Source organism: Muscardinus avellanarius (genome assembly GCF_963383645.1).
Source record: "Muscardinus avellanarius genome assembly, chromosome: X".
In the NCBI taxonomy this organism is placed as follows: domain Eukaryota; kingdom Metazoa; phylum Chordata; class Mammalia; order Rodentia; family Gliridae; genus Muscardinus; species Muscardinus avellanarius.
In genome coordinates this window covers 54,550,152-54,558,492 of record NC_137792.1, presented here as the reverse complement: position 1 = coordinate 54,558,492, position 8,341 = coordinate 54,550,152, and positions in this window count along the sequence as shown.

Here is an 8,341-nt window from a genome sequence, read left to right as displayed (position 1 = left end):
TCAGGAAGGTGTATGTGCTCACAGACCACTCCTTTCCTTCAACAGTTCAAGCCTGGGGCATGCTGGCTAAAATAATTGGAGCCCAAATTGATCTTCTTTAATTAATAAAATAGGTAATTTACTATTGATGTGGTAACTCCAAGAGGCATTGTATGCATATCTGCATTGAAGTTTAAGGTTTCTTGGAGCTCATTTGGGGGCTGCAAACAATTTCCATATTCCTTCTTACCTCTGCTTCTCCAGAGAGGCAGAGGTGGCAAGTGGAAATTAATAAAAGTCTAAATTCCTTGGAAAGATTCGTGACTTGTGTTTTGTTTTGTTGATAAGTGGGACAAAAGAATGAACACTCCTGTCTATATGGTATTGAGATAAGAACAGAAAGAGAAATCACCTACTCAGTCAAGTTTGACATCCGGGTAAAGAGGAAGGCAGATGGTAAGTGCCAAAGCATCTTGTCTGTTGGCCATCTAAAGATTCCTTGGATCTCCCTTTTCCAGTCAATTGGAAACAGATATAAAATCCACCTTTTGTCTGGCCAATCCACTTGAGATCTGAGTTTCCAATAATTAGATGCCTCCCCCACCCCAAGCGAGGCCCCACACTTTTCTCTGTCCTAGTTTCCAGTCCTGTCCATCCTCTGTTCTTTTCTGGCCTCAGCTCAACTATTACAGTGCCTGTTATAGCACCTGGATTCAGCACCCTTGGAACACATCAGTAAAGAGCCTCAGCTACATTGCCAAGGAGCTGCTGAAATCAAACCTTCAAACTCTATGATACCTGGAACACAAAACAAATCAGGGACCTAGCCTACATCATCCACTGGCTGAGTTTGTAGCCCAGAAACCCAGAGATCCCTAAAAATCCAACAATTGATCTCAGATTTTTCTGATTATAGGCATGGTGGCTTGTACCTATAATCTTAGTTCTTGAGAGGCTGAAACAAGAGAATTGCAGGTCTGAGGCTAGCCTCAACAACTTAGCAAGGACCTAAGCAACTTATACCATTTCAAAATTAAAAATAAGGCCAGACATGGTAGTAAAACACTTGTAATCCCAGTATTTGGGAGGCTGAGACAGGAGGATCCCAAGTTTGAGGACAGCTCCAGCAAGTAGTGAGATTATCATCAATCTAGCAAGACCCTGTTTCCAGACTTTAAAAAACAAGTAAAATAGGGCTAGAAGTGTAGATCAAAGGTATAATGCCCATGAGTTCAATCATCAGTACCACAAAAAATAAATAATAAAAGTCTGGGGCATAGTTTGACATTAGAATTCCCTGGATTCACTCCTTAGTACCAAAAATAAAAATTTCTCAGGCCCTAATGAAGCTTCATTCCTACATCCCCACCCAAACCCACCTGCTGCCAGCCTGCTTCAATCTATTTTTTGGCCCATTGTCCCCACAACTGTATATATCAGTGGTCCCCTTTATGCTTGCTCTATTTCTCTCCACTACTGCCAAACTACAGGGCACACCTGGGTAACCCAAAAGTCATTTTATTGAACTGAACCCTATCCTTCAAATGGACTGCTGATAGGACAACAGAAGAATTTAAGTCCACCTGCAAATGCTAACAAACATGGCAGGAAGGCTTTTTAGTCCAGCTTGGCCAAGGTAAGTGAGGAGGTTGAACAGGAAAAGGTGCTTAAGACAGCAAGAAAATACTTCTCTCCAGTTTAGGTGGACTTTAGGGATGGCCAGATTTCTCTGTGGCATATGATGACTTATGACACCACTCAGGATAGGATTCCTATTCATCCAGGGCCTTGGGCTCAGGATAAGTCTTTCCAGGCCCAATAAACTCTAGTGGAATCTCTTCAAGGACCCAGAAAAGGATATTTCTGTAGCCATTGATCCCTGACTAATTCTGGCTAAAATTATCCCAGAGCTAGTCCAAGCTTCTCATTCAAGTAAAGAAACTGAGGGCCAGAGAGGCCATGTCTGCAGTACTTAGTGGGTAGACTCTAGGTCTCCTGTTTTCTTCTTTCCACCTACCACTCTACATGTCCTTTAGGGGCATTACTGTTAGGGTCAGCCTTCCTCAGCTTGCCACTCTCAAGTCCACTTTGATAAGAACTCAGATTTCAGTGTTAAATGTTACACCTAAGAGTAACTGAATGGGGACATCAGTTTCATGGAATCACCCTATAACTAAAAAGCTTAGAGCCAATGACAACAGCTACAGGCTTGACAGGGCCTACATTCTTACAACAATGGCAGCAAAGACAGATTTTCTATGCAGGGGAGGGGCTTTGCACCATCAGAATGGATGCCAATTGCAGAGCATGTTTCTTTTCTTTGAGAAGGGAAGAACTTGTATGGGAGTGACCATGGAAGGAGCTGCCTGGAATCTTATCAGAAGAACTCACAGATACTTCCCCAGGGTATCTTGGGAAATTCCACCAGCCAGAGGACAAAATAAATGCCCTCTATTCCAGCTGAATGCAGAGCTAGGGGATTTGAGCATTCTCTAGAGTAGAGCTGAGATGTGATTCTAGGAGGAAAACCTGGTGCAAGTTTATTGACTGATCCAAACACAAACAACCTATGGAAAGCTGCTAAATATAGGTGAATGCTGCTTGGGACACTGGACAGACTGATGTGACAGTCTTTCCATCTCCTCAGAAGAAGGGCTGGTTGGTCTATCATGTCAATAGCTCAAGCTGTGGTGGTACCTCCTGAGCTACACACAGGACATGAAAGCCAGAAAGCGAAAGCATGGTGTCATTATTTTTTGTTAATGTCATTGTTAGTCACTACACCAAACCAAGAAAATAATCTGAGGCAGTTGAGTGCTCTCTATGTGCTGAAAATGTTGTTTATATTCACTCCTATGCAGGTTATCACAAATACTCTGAGAAATTGGTAATATAATTAGATCCATTGTATAGGTAAGGAGAGCAAGGCTTAGAGATGTGAAGCTATTCACCAAAGTCCCCTGGCTGCTAAGCGAGTGGTAATGGGGTGAATAAAACCTGTCTCTTACTTTTGAAGTATTATCGCTTGTGTCCCACAGGATATGTGGAAATAGGATTAGTGCTTCTTCCCAGGGAACGTATTTTACTTTTAATGAAAAGAACTTCCATTTATTGAGTATCTACTATCTGCCAGGATCTTTATATGCACTTTTTCATTTAATCTTCACAATAGCCCAGTGACTATGGTATTATATCTTCATTTTAGGGATCAAGGAAACAATATTCCTAGAAGCTACGCAACTGAACCAGGGCACAGTTAATAAAATAGAGCTGGGATTAAAACCACTAAGCCAGTGGTTCTCAAATTTCTGGTCTTAGAATTCTTATTCTCTTGAAAGTTATTGAGGATAGATCCACAGAGACAGAAACCAGATCAGTGGTTGACAGGGCCTGGGGGAAGGGCAAATAGGAGAGTAATTGCTTATGAGTATGGAATTTGGGGAAAAATGTTCCAGAACAAAATAGAGGTGATAGTTGTACAACATTGTGAATGTAATTATTGCCACTGATTATAAGCTTTACAATGATTTATTTTATGTCATGTCAATTTCACCTCAATTAAAACAAACAAAATACAATATGGTAAAACATCATCAACAACAGCATTGACTTATTAGGGCCTCCAAAGGGCCCTAGTAAGAAGGAATTGTAGCATTTATTTTGAAATTAAAATAATAAACCATTACATGTAAATAAAATATTATTTTTATGAGAATAACAATATTTTCCTAAACAAAGCTTGTGTTTTTAGAGTGGCATCATTTTACATTTTGCAAGTGTCTCTAATGTCTGGCTTGATAGGAGACATTTGGGTTCTCCTATCTCTATTTTAGTTAAAGTATATGAAGAAGAACAAGGCTCATGCAGATGTACACTTGTGAAAATGAGAAATTTTTAATGGAATTTTCACATCATTGTGGACATTCTTCTTTGATAGAATACCAAAACTCTACCAGTGGTTACTTCTTCCAAGTAAGTACAGTATAAAATGTGAGCCTGACTCCATTCCATTGGACATATTGTCCTTTGGATTTTTTTTTACCCATTCATGGTTTGGTCACATCATGTACTGTTCACTTGAAAATGTGTTGACATTCTTCATTCTACAACATCACAGAGCACATGTGTTGATATGACCACTTATTTAATTGAAAAAGCCTTTACCTCTTAGTAAACTTCTGAACTCACAGCAGTGGATGCAAACTTTATAAAACTCTAAATCTTGCTTGAAAGATCAAATTTTACCATTGGCAAAAATAATATAGTCGTTTCCCTTGAAGTGACAGGCCCACTTTCTTCATCTACAAGAAAATGTCTGCCAAATACCCAAGTCTGAATAATATTACTTAGTCATTCTTTCATGTAAATGTGGTGTTCTATGAAAAAGCAGCCAGTTCAGCTGACAATTCAAAACAATGATATAGGTGTCTCTCCTTGAGTCAACCACTATGCCTGGTTCCCAGAACAGTGCTGTACAAGTATTTCTCATTTTGTCACATAGACTTTTTAAAATATGGGGATGCAAGAGTCAATATTTAATAGTTATCTTGTACTACTTCCCCCAAGGACATCTTCAATAAAGTCAGTTTAAAAAAAAACAGCAAGCACATGATGATGAAGAATCCCATGACAATGTACGCATCTGGTGACCCTGCTCTGATTTATGCATAAACACCTGCCACTTGACACACCTCTACTTGCACATGCCACTGGAAAAAAATCACAGTGGAAAACCAAGAAAATTGTAGTAATGTCAGAAAATTAGTTTGACTTTGTGGGTCCCCTAAAAGGGTTTGGGGGGACCTCTAGAAATGCCTAGGTCTCACTAAGAGAACAGTTTCATGAAGTTACGCATCACATCTTCTGGTGCCATCTCCCTTAATCAAGACCTTTGATGGCTTCCTGTCACCTGCACAATTGTATCTGCCCTCAACTGTGCTGTCAGGGATCTACCCAGATAGGGTCCTCACCATTTCCATGACATTACTTCCTGCTTTCCCATCCTCTCAAGTGCTGGCCAGTGAAGTATTGCTTATTATCCAAGGTCCAGATCAACCACCTCTTCCAGGAAACTTTCCCAGGGGTTCAAGTGAAAATGATCATGCTTTTCTCTCAGCTTCCCAAGCCCTCTCTGAGAATATCTTCTCTAGCAGTCTAGGAGTTGTTTCATTTTCTGTGAGCTCTCTGAGATGCCTGCCAAGCCTTTCCTCTCTGTTTCCCCACATTACAATTTTTTTCATCGCTGAGATGGGGATATGTTTGTTGAATTACAAGAAATTAGCTCCATTTTCCAAAATGCAAAACTCACAAATGTTACATGGCTGCTAAAGTTGTATATACTCAAAGTTCATGAAGCATATACCAACTTTTTTGAGTCCTCATGGAATGGCACCATTGCTATTGATATTAGGGAGTAAATCAAGGACCATCGTACCTCCAATATATACCCCCAGCCCTTTAAACTTTTTAGTTTGAAACAAGGTCTTGCAATGTTGTTGAAAGTCTCTCTATGTTGCTCAGGCTGGCCTAAAATCTGTGATCCTCCTGTCTCAGGCCCACATGTACAGAGATTATAGATGTGCACCATCACACCTGGCCTGTGTGTATGGTTTGTAAAGATGGTCTTATTTCAAGAATAGGGAAATAGAGACACACTTCAGAACTATGCCAATTTCAGTAGCCTCAACTTTTTGGGTTAAAAGAACTTTTGAGAGGAAGAAGTCCCTCCCACCAGTCTGTACTGAAAGTGTTATACTTCCCCTCCACCTCAGCCCCATTTTTCATATGCTGTAGTTCATGCTCCTGTAGGAAAGTTGGTGCAGTACCTGGGAGCCCACAGCCAGGAAATGGTGAAACAGATAGAACCTGAGGCCCAAATTTCCCCTCCCTGTTTCCTGCAGTAGCTTATAAGTCAAATAGGATTATGCTAATGATTCCCATACATTGTCCAGTTTGCTCCCACATGCCCAGCCCACCCTCATTTGGAAGGCTTTATCTCATTTAAGGCTAGTCTTGGAAACTTGCAGAAACACAACTGATGCCTGCAGAGATGCACTTGTTTATTTCAAAGGCCAATTTAATTTTGATGCCTTTGGCCTAAATAGTTGCTTCCTGATTTCCAGGAATTGCTCTCAATTTAGCAATTGCCAGCTCCTAGCATTGCACACCAGCCCTTTGCCTGCTTGCTGTGCTCTAATGTGGCTTCCCTCAGTGATCATGTTGGCTGTCAGAGGTGCAGAGAGGAGAAATGAAGGAAGGATACTTTACCAAGAGACTTGCATAGGCCAGAGTGTAGCTGAGTTGGAGGAGAGCATCTGGGTAGTGGAGACTAAGGGGGATCTGAACCTATCAAGAGAATATATAAGGTAAGACATGAAGATAGAAGAAGAGTCAGCCTCCCAGTGTGAGTACCAAGATGGGGTGACCAGATAAGCAATCAGTGATTTGGAATGTATCAATAAAGGGAAAGTATTTGGAACAAGGGACTTGAGTGTGCTGCTCTCTTCTGCAGTATAGGCATGGCTCTGGAGCCAGACTATCTGAGTTAAACTTTTGACTATACCACTTATTAACTGTGACTTTGGGCAAATGACTTAACCCCTCTGAGACTCAGATGATCTTTGTCATCTTATCCAATAAGTACAATAATAGAAATTATTTCAAAGTGCTGTTAGAAGCATTCGGTGAGATCCTGACTCCCAAGTGTTGGCACAGATGTCAAGTGCCTGGTGTATATAGCTCCCCTCTGCTCTGCTGTACTCAGACACTGGCCAGACATTCTGGCTCATTCTGGATCCCACATTCCAAAAGGCCCAGACAAGCTGGAGCACATCCAAAGGAGGGAAGGCCTTTAGGGCTACTATTTACCTGGTAGAAGAGACAGCAGCTCCAAGTGTCTGATAAGGGTGTGTGTGTGTGTGTGTGTGTGTGTGTGTGTGACCCAGGAGGTATTGAACCCAAGAGCTTCTGTCTCTGAGCTATACCTCCAACCCTTTCTACTTTTTTATTTGGAAACAGGGACTCGCTAGGTTTCTGAGAGCCTTGCTAATCTGCTAAAGCTGACCTAGAATATGAGATCCTTTCTCTCAGCCTTTTAAGTCCTGAGATTGCAGATATGCACCACCACACTGGCTCTTTCAGGTTCCTTTTTTATTTTATAAATTTAATATAGGTAGCAATTTATGAATGAGTCTCAAAACTAGAGTTTTAGATATCTGGTGCATTAAATTACATAAAAATAAAAAAAAAACATTTAAAAGAACAAAGAAGTATTAGAAAAATTCTGGAGTTTCCAACTATTACTACAAGATTGTTTATTTAAAGTTGCATGATTTTTAAGGGAAGAAACTCTTAGGACTGGGTTGGGAATGGTAGACATGACTAAGATGCAGAGAGGGGTGCAATTGAAATAAGAAAAATTCTCAGGAAGTCAGAATTATTCCAGTATGCATTGATTCAGGAGGGATAAGCTGAAAATGGGGCTTCTTTTAGCAGAGATATACCAAGAGAGCCTGTGTGGCCCTGTCACATCTGCATTTCAGACTTCACTCCAGAATGGTAAGATGAGGACTTCTGGGAAGATGGCGACCGAGTATAGCAGCGTTTACGAATCACTAACAATTGATCTTTAGTACTACAAAATCAGCGTTTTTCATAGCCAGAATACACCACCATCAGAGAAATAAAAATTGTAAGTATAAGGGACAGAGAGAAGGAAGGTTAGAAGAATGGCCAGACGCCAAAGAGTAAACCAGCCCACATTCCAGCGGCAGCAGAGCCGCGCTGCCAGCACCATCTTCCCTCGCAGCGCCGGGCTCCAGAGAGGAGGGGAACTCAGAACAGAGCTCAGAACCGGAGAGGAGATACACCGGCCTCATGGCCTGGATGCGGCAGCAGCGCCATACTGCCGGCGGCAGCGGCGAATTCACCAGATGGCTCCAGACCAGCACACTGAACCAGCCACCAGGCTCCAGAGAGGAGCGGCGGACAGCGAGCTGAGGTGAGCAGCTGCGAAACACCCGGGTGTGATTCAGCAGTTTTTTCAGTGCAAGGAGCGTCTAAAGCTCCCAGGGACCGGGCTCAACACGCCTTCCAGGGACTCAGAGGGGAGCTCAAAACCAGAAAAGAAATATGCCAGCTTCATGGCCGAGGGTGTGGCAGCGGCGCCATATTGCCTTTGGTGTCGGCAGTGAGTTCACTGAGTCTGCAACAGCACACTCAACAACCATTGGCATTGGCTACTGTTTATTGTCAGTTTGTAAATCAGATAAATAAAATTTTGGCTTTCATGGTTTCTGACTTCTGACCACCATCACCCAACCCTCATCACTCAAAAAAGTACTGCTTACCTGTTAACTATTCT